The sequence below is a fragment of the Lepisosteus platostomus genome, chromosome 16, assembly GCF_059453375.1.
Source record: "Lepisosteus platostomus isolate fLepPlt1 chromosome 16, fLepPlt1.hap1, whole genome shotgun sequence".
Lineage (NCBI taxonomy): Eukaryota > Metazoa > Chordata > Actinopteri > Semionotiformes > Lepisosteidae > Lepisosteus > Lepisosteus platostomus.
The window spans coordinates 2,655,289-2,668,328 of record NC_142626.1 but is presented as its reverse complement, the minus strand read 5'-3'; the positions used below and the strand labels follow the sequence as shown (position 1 = coordinate 2,668,328).

Below are 13,040 nucleotides of genomic sequence, written 5' to 3'. Positions count from 1 at the left end.
CTTTTTACGACATTGCGAATAACTCCGGCACTCATGAAAACGACGTCCACAAAAGCAGATAACCCACTCTTAAGATTGTCTAAATCACTGAGTTTTTCAAGAACTGTCTTTAAACCAGGACTACAGCACCTGGGGCGCGAACCCAGGTCTCCAGCGTGACGCCGCAGGGAACCAGCCGAGGGAGCTAAAGGAGATCTCCCCCTGCCCAGCAGGCCGAGGTCCCTGCTACGCCCAGGGAGGGCGATGACGTCACCGTCTCCGAACTAGCTCCGCTACACCGCCCTGACTGGGTGTGGAGGAGCCACCACTGGCTGTGTGTGGGGAACTCCACAAGATGCATCCACACAAGCCCCAGTGGCTGTGTCTGATGATGTCATCCTGCCTGTCTCTCGGTCAGCTCTGAAAGGGCGCGGGCAATGGATGTCCCCCGATGCCATCCTGGGGCATCAGGACCCACACCGACCGCAGGGTGAGCGCCCCCTGCTGGTCGACCCCCCACCGATATCGCTCAGGTGGTGTAACGCAGCGCTCCGATTGGGAATCAAAGTGCCCGAACAGGAGCCTCTCCTCCTTCTCTTCAGAAATCCAGCTGGGAAAATCAGCGCTGGAGGTGAATATGTGTGTGTGTGTATATATATCCACTGCTTAATTGCTTCGGTTCCCTGCTCCAGGATCTCCTCTCCCCCTCCCCCATCTGGGGCTGATTGCTCTCTCCTTGCTCGCTCCCCTTCCTCGACCCACCAGCAACTCAGCACTAATCCTCTGTTTGGCTGCTGAGCGCGTATTATTCCTGTAAGGGATTTGCAAATCATGCACAACGCTGGGAGTGCTCAGTAACACAGGAGTGCTTGTTGATATCCCTGTGCCAGACGCCGGCTTCCTCCGATCCTAATAGCTGAGAGAAAGGGAGAATCGGGGCTCGTCCGGGCTCTTCGGGAAATCTCGTCTCTGCGTTGTTGTTGTTGTTGTTGTTGTTGTTTGTTTTTTTTTTAAACTTGCTGTACAACCGAATTATCTGCGCGTACGGGCTCAGCGTCAAGAAACCAGGGGCTCGTCTCTTTCCCGTTTAATTACTTTAAGAAGAGGGAGTTCTTCGGGCAAAAGAAGTATGTTTGAACAAAATGACTGACTTTCGAGACCCTCCACAGGGGGTCGAGACCCCCTGTTAGACAGATGGAACTTGAGTTTTGCCATTCAGCGCTTGTTGGGTAAATACTGCAGAGGTGAGTTAAGTGGCCGCTTACGAGGGGACCTCAGGCAGCTCGATTCAAGGAACTCCGTGTTTAAAGTAAGAACCGGAAACCGTTCCCAGCTCTTGATCAGCAGGGATATCAGGAATCACTGCCAGGGGTGGCGCCGTTGCTGTAGACCTGAGGAATTCACCCCGGGCTTCCCCAGCGCAAGGGTGTCGGCCAAAAGTGCCTGACAAAAATGCACAGAACGTTTCAAAAACATTTGAGAGGTCGTCCGCGCAAAGAGAAGGCTGGTTGGCTAGACCAGTCGCTGATGGAGGAGGTTCGGAGTTAGGGTTTGGGATTGGGGTTGGAGAATTTCAATTCTGCACCTGGGAGAAGGTTTGGTGTTTTACCACCTAAGGGGTGAGACCACCTGGAAAGCAGTGGGGGATGTGGCACAGCCCTGGGCTGGAACCCGTGACACCCCATCTGAGAAGGACTCATGGTGGCCAAGTTTTTGCACTCCCCCCCCCGTCTAATTCAGCTCTCTTGCTCCTCGGCAGCCTCTCTGATCACTGCTTGGCACCCGGGCCGCTGCCCCAAGCTGACCCCAGCTCTACTGATCAGCTGCCCCAGGCTGCTGAAGGGCTCGGGTCCGACCGCTGTGCAGACACCAGAAGTCGAGCTGCAGCAGCAGCAGCAGCAACAACAGCAGGAAGAAACGTTCAGGTCCGAGCGCCTGTAGCGACTGTAGCCGAGGTGTTAGACCCGTATGCATGAGATCCTGAAGAGGTGCAACTGAGAAGCTCGCAGCCGAAACGGTAACAAGGAAAAACTGGCCCCCCAAAGAGGAACTGCAGTGCTATTTTTATATTTTATATTTTGGGGTGAGAAAGGATCGGCAGCGATGAGCGCATTTCAAACCACAATGAAAATAAAATGGACACATTAACGTGTAAAAACCTCCCATTGACATCACAGAGCAGAGGAAGTTTCCAGGTCTGCTCAGCGCCGTGTTTCTGGGATTCAGAATGAGGCAGCAGGACTTCCGATGAGGTGGAGCGGCCCTGTGACACTGTGAACAAGCAGGCTTGTGAGTCCAGCTCTTCTCATCCAGTAGAAATACTGCTCTCCTCTCCCAGACGCTTTCACAAAATGGGCTGGGCTTTATTAACGGTAGGGTCCCCTTCAGTCCCATGCAGGCACAGGCCTCAGGCACACCTGGCTGCAAAGCACAGAGCCCTCAGTATCTGCAACAAGGGAGGAGGGGGGGGCGTGGCCCTCTCAGACAAGAACGCAAGCCTGCAGTTCCCCGTTGGGCCACAGGGGGCGCTGCTGTCCCGCCCAACCCCCAGGGCACTTGCCCAGCAGGGGGACTGTAACTCAAGGCACATCGCGCTCAGCAGGAGAATGTCACAGCCCACCCTCCAGCCAGAGGGGACTGAACATCGGGGCACAACCTGCACTCCGAATGAATGTCTTTCCTGGTTCAGGCCACATGGGACACACTTCCACACTCGGTTTTCTGCAGCTCTGGCACAAAAGCCGAGGGGATATCAGCTATTTTTAAGCGATTCTCAGATCTTGACATTTTTCCCAGCCTATTTTTGTCAGGCTCACACGTTAACAGCGCTCGCCGGGGATAGCGACAAAATCTGTGAAAGAGCCTGGCACAGGGTGAAGAACGCACTTGCCAGTGGCGGTCAAGGTTATCTAAACCTGTATAACAGTTTGTTTCAAAAAAGACTCAAGCTGATGTCGGGGGGGTTACAAAGACAGAGAGACACCTGGTCTTTACGAGAGATGTTTTGCCCGCAAGCTGATCGAAATAAAAAATTCACTGGGAGGCGGTGGCGGCTCTCTGTAGCTCAGGCCTGGTGTGTCTGTCAGCATACGACCGGACTCTTCTCAGGAATCGTGCGAGAATCGTTTCTGTGTGTATGTGTGTGTGTGTGTGTCAGTGCACGTGGGCCTTCTTGCCTCCCGGAGCACAGCTCTGAGTGTACAAGGAAGGCAGGACACAGTTCACTGTCCCTCTTTGAGCAGCAGTTTTGGAAGACCAGGGTCTCCTGCACGTGCTCATATTTAAAGGGTCTGTGCAGATCACTTTTGGTATTTGGGAGATGGGCTGGTTTTTCACGACGGAGCAGGACGTGAACTTTGCTGTGCGTAACAGCTTTTAATTGTGTGCACCAGCCATCTCTCCCTGCACCCTGGGTGCCATGTGGTGTCTGAGCTGCACCGTGCCTCTGCTCCAGCTGACGAGCCGCTGCCCTGGCTGGCTGATTTTCCAGCCTCGAGGATGCTGGCCCGCCTTGCGAGGTGCTGCTGGGATCCCCTGCGGCTCATTCCCTTCCGGAACGAGGCTCTTTTCACCAAGCCTTCGATCTTAGTGAGAAACAAACAGAATCAGACGATCCCTCGCCCCGCATGAGCGACGACTCGGAGCTCTCGGGGGACAACGCTGTAACGAACAGTTCTTTCCGGGCCCTATGCGGATGACACGATCCAGAATAGTGAAGACACAAGGGGAAAAATAGTCATGCAGGAAAAGGGTCTGGAGACGGGGGACGTGTCCATACAGTGCAGGTGTCCAGGGGAAGTGAGTCCAGGCGAACAATCCATGTAGGAAATCCAAAAGAGTAATCCGAGACAAAGGGTAGAGTCCAAGGCCAGGGGATCCATCCAGGGAGTTAAAATACGAACCGGGTCGGAACCGGCGAGGGGAACCAGGAACAGAAAGTTAAAAGCATAACGGAGCCAGACGCAGCAAGACCCCCCGGGCTCTCATGATGTGGAAATCAATGAGGAACCAGGAGTGAGGTCCGCGTCTGGCTTTTAAGGGGGAACGGGAATAGGGATCAGGTGCAAACAATGGGAGGGAACGAGGAAGGGCTGGAGCTCCCTTAAGAGGAGGGGTCGTGACAAACGCTTCCTGATTGACGAGCTGCCTCCTCTGACCGGGGCCGTTTGGAAACGCCGAGCGCCGATCGGGAATGCAGAGGAGCTGCTGCGGTTTTTTCAATTGCCTTGGCAATCGCAGCGTTTCGGTCGCAAAGCATCCAAAAAGGTCAGTCCGGTGTAACCGGTGGCGTTGGCTTCAGCGAGGGCTAGGGCAGACTCTACCAGCTCAAACAGAGCCCTGCGTGTAACGAACAGTTCTTTCCGGACCCTATGCGGACGACACAATCCGATGAAGTGGGGAAACACTGGGGAAACGTCATGCAGGAATACGGGGCAGAAGACAGGGGGGCGTGTCCATGGTGCGCTGGTGCACGGGGGAGGTGTGGCCGAGGCGAACAATCCGAGAGAGTAGTCCTTTGGGAATATCCAAAACACAAGGGTAAGTCCAAAACCAGAAGATCCATCAGAACAAGAATTAAAAACCACGAAGGCCGGGTCGGAACCGGCGGACGGGGAACGGGAACAGAGGTTAAAACCTTAACGGGACCAGGCGCTTCCAGGTCCCGGACTCGCACGATATGGAGATCAGATGCAGAGCCCGGATGAGCGTCAGCGCCTGGCTTTTAAGGTGGGCTGGGAATGGGAAACAGGTGCAGAGAATGAAGTCTTAAGTGAAAGGGCTGGAGCACCCTTAAGGAGGGGGAACTAATATCGTGATACTGCGCTGTTACACCTGCACAGATTTCAGCTGCACCCTTTCAGGCCAATTCACCGGCTGATAATAATATTAATACTCCTGACACTTCTAGAGCGCCTTTCTGGAGCCTCCACTCAGAGCTCGGTCCAGGTCATGGGGATCCATAATAATTAAATCCCCTGCCTTTTTATCAAGTTTATTTCGCTGATATATATATTTTTACCTGTATCTCAATGGGCATTCATCAATACAGCAGGTGTGTCTAAATACAAAAGCAAACCACCTTTCTCAGGAGTACACAGGAGTACAAGAGCTGTGCCCCCACTTGGGATTTGAACCTGCAGTCTCCTACAGGCTCTGATAGAGGCCCCTTCCTATTGAACCACTTTCACAGCCCCGAACATTCACAACCGGTTTACAGAAGCCACTAAGAACCATATAAAGACTCGATAAATGTACTTGACACTCTTTAAGGGCTTGAAGAATATCACAGTGATGTAAAACCAGCAGCCACCTTTAGAAACCGGACTCAACCAGAACAAATCGATGGAAATCGCTCCTTTCGTCGCATGTGCTGGAAGAATCGCTATTTTTTTTTATTTAGAATGACAGCGCAAGGCTAAAAACCTGACTTATTCTCCTAGTAAGGCCCTAGATTGGCAAAAAAAAAAAACAAAACTGAAAGCGTTGAAGTTAAGAGGCTCCGCGAAACAAGATTTGGGGCTGACGCACACTCCGGATTCCGTCGTGTTACGCTTCGGACATATATCATTTTTTCCTTGCTGTATTATTTCTCAATTTAGTTTTTATAGAATTGAAAAAAAAAAACCCGCTTTTCTTTTTACAACATTGCGAATAACTCCGGCACTCATGAAAAAAGCATACACAAAAGCAGATAACCCACTCTTAAGATTGTCTAAATCACTGAGTTTTTCAAGAACAGTCTTTAAACCACGATTACAACATTCCAGACCAACACTAAATAAACACGAGTATGTGCTGCTATAACAAATATAATCGAACAGTCATGAACTGAGCAGTCACTGAGAGCGGATCTCTTTCCCGTCCACGGGTCGTCTCCGGTCAAAAACGTCAAAAATAGCTCCGCCTCTGAAGCTGAGAGGAATCGGACGTGATTAGAAAACAACAGAAAACCCCGTTCGAGACAGCAGCAGATACGTCGCCGTTGACAGATTTCCTCGCCCGATTTACAGCACATTGAGACGACAAAGGCTCCGTTGGCGGCAGACGCCCTACGCCGACGTGTGCGGATGTCTGGGCTAAATCGCACGGCGGCGGGCAGAAGCCGGCGTCTCGCCCGACGAGCCCGGGAGAAGACGCCTGCGACACGGCTCGGAGCGGCGCCCACCGCGGCGGGACCCGGCCCCGCAGAGCGGAGACGCAAGGCGGCTCTCGGCCGCGGAACCGGCCCCCGGAGAAGATGCCCGGGGCTTTCGGATGAGTCAAGCAAGCCGAGCCTCTATTTTTAATCCTTGTCCTCGACCCCCCCCCCCCCCCACGTCTCCAGCCGAGGCCTGGAGTAACATACAGTACATAACATGAAAAATTCCTACCCGCCCGTTGCGGACGTCTCTCTCCCTCTTTCAGCACCGCGGGGCCGCTGGACAGCTCCCGCCGGGCCCCGCGTCCAACCTGTGTACCCGTGTATCCCAGACTTGCAAGAGGGGGAGGGGGCAGAAAGCGGGGGTCAAACGAGCCCCCTTCCACCAAAACCAGCGCGTGGGGCACCGCAGAATACCCACGCCCCTGCGCCCCACGCAGGCCCCACACAGAAGGGGTCGCCAGGCCGCAGAGATGGGTCACTGTGAACCGCTTTGCCAAACGCCCTCGTGGAATTTTAACCCCCCTCCCCCCAAAAAAAAACCCCAAAGACATTCGAGTTTGTTTGTGTTTTAAATAAAGAAACAAGCGTAACTAGTTTACGGACTGTTGGATTTATTAAAGAGTGTAATCTCCGCTTTATTTCCAGAGATGGATTTTAATTTGATTACTGCTGCTCGAGAACGCACGCACGACACGATGAGCTCGTTCGTCTTTATGGCTGGTTTAAAATCGGATGCTGCTTTTTAATTAGTTCTTGCCCATTGATTTAAAATGTCTGTTGATTGTTTCGGTTGCCTTCCTGAGCTAGGCAGCACAGCGGCGCTGTGATTAGCATCGTGGGCCCCGGGTTCGATTCTGTACCGGTCCGATCTTTTCCCTTGAGTCTTAAAGTCAGACATCCTGGACAGGACGCCAATCCATTAACAAGACACACACACACACACACACACACACACACACACCAGGGCCTGTTTTCCCAGAAGCCAATTAAGCTCCCAGCATGTCTTTGGACTGTGGGAGGAAACCCACGCAAACACGAGGAGAACATGCAGACTCCACACAGACAGCACGCCAGGTCTAGAACTGAAACCCTGTGCGCTGAGTGCTGGGCCACCCCCTCTTTAGTGTCACGACGATAGAAATAAAGAGTCTCTCTGGCCGTCTGCCCTGTATTAGATTCCTGCTATGAGAGAAGAGCTCTTTTTTCTTCCTCCTTTTATCTTAATGGCTCCCATCACTCTCGTATATCGCAGGTTGCCTGTCCGCCCCATCTCTGCTGCCTATCCCTCACCTCTCCTCTGCTTCAGTCTTTGCTCTTAACTTCTCGACCGATTTTTCAGTTGTTTCAACCCCCCTCGCTCCCCCTCATAGGATTTCAAAGACTACCGTACTGGGCAGGAGGAACAGATATGATTAGTGACTGTGGCAGCTCATAGGTGTTCGATTATCTGTACACTCTCCTGTGTGGTTTCTGGATGTCTTAATCTAGTTCAAATACAGGGTGCAGTAAACCTCCAAGGCAGCCTCAGCTGATAGAGACACTTGCCCGAGGACCGATTGAACTCTGCGGTTGAGTTATGGCGAGCATGAGCACAGTGCTGGGTCACTAGCCGACTGTGGTGGAAGGACACGCCCCCCTCCCCCCATCAGCTCTGATCCACCAATTACGCGCCGCGACGCCTGTGACGTGGCTCGAATGTGGGCGGGGCGGGGCGTACAGCAGTCTGCCCACTTGGCTCGTTCTGCAGTGAGCGGGAGCGTTCTCTGAGGCGTGAGGAAAGAACAACCGCTCTGCCCACACGCTGGGTGGGCCCGCCAGAAAAATTACTTTTAAAAATAGCTCTGGTTCATTAGCAATGGATACGCGAGCTCCTAAGCCGTTTCTCTCTCTTGTAGCAGATGGATTGTACTGAAGATTCTACCGCTGCAGAGGGAGTGCAATAGAAACACGTTGTCACGCCCCACACTCTCCCTCGCAAATGCCCTTGCATTCCCACTGTTTCGCCATCTCATCCCTAATTGAACCCATCGCCTTCCCACAGGCACCAGATTCCTCAGATTCTCACTCCCAGACCCATTATCCAATCACATCCCTTTCCCCTTCGGTATTCAAAGTTCCCTCACACACACCAACCCATGCTCGCTATTGAAAAGCCTCCTGTAGAATTCTCTTGTGTGCGCTTTTTAAGCCGTTCGATGGATCTCCTGGGACCAAATCTTTGCTCCTGCCTTTTGGATTTCCCTGGTTACTGGACTCATTGCCTCCCTAGTTGACCAAGCCCCTGGATAACGTCTTTTGGACTGTACCTGTTCTGTTGTGCATTCTGCGGGACTCGCGGTTCTGCAGAGGGATCTTGCTATTCTACCCATGGGTGTCCTGACACCTGTCCCGTTCAGGAGACAGCGGGAGCAGATCAGCAGAGTGTTATCCAAACTGGAATGGACAAGCAGGAGGCGAGTCCAGAATGCTGAGGCTGAGAGAGCACACGCAGACGATGCCTTTTCATCTCCAGAAGAGTATTGTGACGCAGACGGCCGACAGTAGAGGTCATGCGAGCCGGCTTGCCCTGTGGATCGCAGGGACCCCAGCCACGGGGCTGATGGGAGATCTCCCTTTAGCTCAACTGGCTGGGTCCCTGTTGAGTGACGCCGGGGGTCCGGGTTCCACTCCCCAGTGGTGGGTGGGGGGGCCAACCTGAGGCAGCAGCGGCGAGGGCGCATACCCCCGTGAACCCGAGAGCGCTACAGTATGGCAACAAGAGTGGGTTGCGGGTTCAAACCCCACGTCAGACCAGCACCTTGTAGACAGGAAAAGCAGTTGCTTTGGATCAAATTACACGAATTACAGCACTGGTGCGTTACTGCTTCGTCCTTCGTTACCGTGAATGAACCCCCCCCCCCACAGAATAGAAACAACAACACAGGACGGGGAACGTTAATTTCACTGACGACTTTAATATCGCGTTGAAGTTCCCCCATCACGTAACGATTAAAGAGTGGCGGGAGACGACACAGACACGTCCTCTCGTTAAACGTTTGGTTTTTAACGGATCCGAAACGACGTCGTTGTTGTCGTCGTCTCCGAAGAAGATGAATTCGGGACGGATGTCCTCATGGAAGTGGGGGAGGGGGAAGGCAACGGCGTCAAGACCAAGTCGAGAAACGCCGGCTTGCCCTTTTTTTTTTGTTGTTGTTGCTGTCGTTGTTGTCGTAGTTTTGAATTAGCTCGTCTCTGTTCGGAAATTAATATCCGGCGACGTGGCAGGCGCAAGATATTCAATCTCGCGTGTTCGCCCGTCAGGTTCAATCACTGTCGGGGCCTGGAGGGTTTAGTTGTTTGTGTGTGTGTTTGCCCAAAGGCGGGGGGTGCCACGATATTTGTTTAGATCCAGGTCACCCCCGTCCCCGGAGGGGTTCCGTTTCCCCCACATTCTCGCGCTCAGTCAGCTGGCTGTTGCTATGGCTACGCCACACACACACACGAGAATTGAAGGCCCGGGTCAGCGTTGGGGCAGCGACGTTTGCGGGGCGTTTTTTTTTAACATGAACCCGCGCAGCCGTAAGAAAGGATAAACGGCTGCGGACGGCGTACCAAAAGGCCCGTTTTTTTTGTGTGTGTGTGCCTCTGGAGAAAGGCGTATCTCGTCTTTTCAGGCTCTTTAACGGTAAAACTCCTGCGCCTCGCCTGGCGCGCCAGCGGCGGTTTCCCTGGTAACCGCCCGGCTGGCGGGCCGCCCTGCAACATCGCGCACGACCGGGCCCGAAAAAGCGGTGCCAATATTACGATCCGGACCCCACATGTGGTGGTCGCCGGGTCGAATCCCGCGGCCGGCAGAGGAATCCTACTCCGCTGGGCCCCTGAGCCAGGCCCTTCACCCCAGCTGCTCCAGGGGCGCCGTATAAATGGCCGACCCTGCGCTCTGACCCCCAGCTTCTCTCTCCCTGTCTGTGTGTCTCATGGAGAGCAAGCTGGGGTCTGCGAAAAGACACATCCCTCATGCAAGAAATTGTATTGGGTTAATAAAGTGATCTGATCTTAGTTTAAGGCCAATTGCAGGACAGAGAATGAGTGAGTGGGGCACCTGTGGGTGGGCAGCGGTCTGGACGAATCTTACTGCACCTGAGCATTTCAATCCACACCTTCAACCCCTTTAATCTCTCTCTCTCTCTCTCTCTCTCTCTCTCTCAACCCAGCAGCAGAAGGGGGGGGGGAACTTCCACGATGCCGCGGGGTTCTGGAAGAATTCGGGCGCGCCGCCTCGCTTGTTTTATTAAAAGAAGGAAACCGAGCTACGAAGGTCCCCCTCCCGTTTCCCTTCTCGGCGCGGGTTCGGTGAGCTCTCTGAGGGGAGGAGGGGAGGAGGGGGGTACGGGGAAGGGGAGGAGGGAGTAATCGGAGGAAGGCGTCCCCACGCGCAGCCCGAGGGCGGAGAGTCAGCATGATACTTCATTAAGCGCCACGTCTCCACCCCTCTCTCTCCCTCCCCCCTTTCCTGCTGAATCTGTTTAGATCTGCCTCTCCCTCTCCATTTCCTCTCTCTCTCTATCCCTCCTTCCTCTCTCTCTCTCTCTCCTTGGCCCAGTGCAACGCGGTTCGTCCGTTGGCCCCCCCAGAGCCTAACCCAGAAGCTTAGACCAGTGACACCCCCCCCACCACCACCCACTTCTGTGTCTGCTGCTGTCTGCACCATCCAAGCGCTTCATCACAGGCCCGTTCTGGGGGTTTCAGAACTGCCCCCCGTGCAAGCAGGCAGCCTAAAATGTGATCCACTGCACCTTGTGTCTGATACAAGCCCCTCCCACTGTGGGGTCTTTCAGGAGCCTATCATGGCCACAAGGGGGTGTGTCTGACACAGTGCCACGCCCACTCTGGGTGTGGTCATCATGACGCCACACCCGTTGTGGGCGTGCCTGAAAGCATAAGGAACCAGCAGTGGTGTATTTACTCCTTGCTCTGGACACCCATACACCCACTTAAAGATCCCATCAAGCAGACTAACATCTCCGGGAAGCGGGAGGAAATGGGATATCCAACACATACAGGAACATGGAAACATGCAGACTCCACACACAAGGCACCTCAGCCCGGATTTGAACCTGGATTTGCGGGCTACACTGCTGTGCCGCACTCAATTCAGTTCAGAGGGCTTTTATTGTCACGACCGTACTCATCACGTATTGCTCAAGCCATTACAATCCATAGTCCCTGTCTAGCAACGTTCACCGAGGAAATGCATTAAAAATGCAACTAATGAGTATTTGTCGAGTGTACCAATTTCTTTTTTTTTTTTTAACGCCACGCAGTGTATAAACAGCGTAAGTACTGTACGACTCACTCCTGCTCCACACCACTCTTCCTCTCAGGAGTCCACACCGGGAAAGGATTACAATTGCGCCGAGCAATTTGCAGCGGGGCCCATGAATATTGCATGACCTTCCCCTGTTCTGCAAACAAAATGAATACACTGTGTGTTTGGGCTGGGTGGTGGGGGGAGACTCAAAGCCAGCAAAAACGCAGATCCTTGTGAGCATTAATGTGGCTGAGCTGTGCAGGCAGGTTCCTACTGTAATCAGGTCACAGAGGGCAAGGAACAGACGTATCAGACCCCACTCGGCGGGCATGTGCCTCAGGCAGATTAACGACTTAATTGGTTCGGGAGGAGAGATGCAAGGAAGTTTCATCTTTAGAGGCTGATCGGGGCAATTTTCTCCCGTGTGTTTAAGACGTGGAGGAATAAGGATGTGGGTGGTGGGGTGACTCAGGGGTGAGCATTGCTGCCTCGTGGGGCTGTGGTCCCGGGTTCAAATCCGGACCCGAAGGGGCACAGGGCCCGGTACACCCTGAATGGCACACCGTCCCAGAAGTCCCGAAGCCAATTCACCCGCCAGCATGCCTGTGGACTGTGGGAGGAAGCCCGTGCAAACCTGGGGAGAACATGCAAACTCCACCCAGACGGCACCCCAGGGCCTGAGAGCTGGGAGGCAGCAATGCTAGCTGGGGTGTCATTCAAAACAATATTCTAATTCGAATTCCCAAATCAATCATTTGCCTTCGTTTGGAAAGAACGATGGTTAACAATCTAGATTGGGAAAGTCTCTTTTCACCATAGTAAAAGAGGAAATACACCTGGAATTTCCAGTGTTGTTGCTGCTGTTTATTTTCTTTGGGATTATTTGCTGGGATCTGTTTTGTCATCGTACTATTATTTCTTTGCTGGGGGAAAGGTTATTTTTTCTCCTGGACTTTGCTGTGTTTTTTCTGTATCTGTTCCGCAACACATGCAGTCCCTGTGCAATCTGTGTGTCTTCTCTAAATCCAGATTCAGCCAAATGTAATCATTGCCTCCTGGGGGATGGGATGATGTTTTCATTATTATTAACCATCATTATTTGAGACACTCCGGCTGCGAGCGTGCACAAAATAATCTCCGTTCTGTTGACGTGACTTTTGTTGGGACGTCTTATTCAACATCTGGCGAAAACAGGCAGCGACACACACATACAGTATATCAGCTGGTGAGCAGCTGAATGTGTCACTGAACTGCCAGTAAAGCAATGCCTGGAATTAGCGATCAGTGTCACCAGTAAGTTGGGTTTGAGAGATTGATGAACAAGTTGTGCAGTGGCTGAGATTGTAACTTAAACTGAGAAGCAGAATTAGCCAAAGCCAACTCCAAAGGGCTATTGCATATTTTTCTAAAAAAGCAGCGCAGAAAGGTTGCTGTGTGTCTCCCAGGTGGGGGCTGCTGGTGCAGAATGAGCACTGTGCGTCTCCCAGGTGGGGGCTGCTGGTGCAGAATGAGCACTGTGTGTCTCCCAGGTGGGGGCCGCTGGTGCAGAATGACCACTGTGCGTCTCCCAGGTGGGGGCCGCTGGTGCAGAATGAGCACTGTGCGTCTCCCAGGTGGGGGCTGCTGGTG

At 53.2% G+C, this 13,040-nt stretch overlaps 1 protein-coding gene across 10 annotated transcripts in view; it reads right to left on the bottom strand.

Moving 5' to 3' along the window:
* The window catches only part of nrxn2b (neurexin 2b), a 626,275-nt gene that overhangs the window by 599,881 nt on the left and 13,354 nt on the right, over window positions 1–13,040 (bottom strand). The window contains exon 1 of one of the 10 annotated variants that reach the window (XM_088608829.1): window positions 8,428–8,562. The exons of the other annotated variants lie outside the window; for them this stretch is intronic. The gene's annotated coding sequence lies outside the window, so the exon portion shown is untranslated. Of the gene's footprint in view, window positions 1–8,427; window positions 8,563–13,040 lie in introns of those variants that run through there. 10 annotated transcript variants of the gene reach the window in all.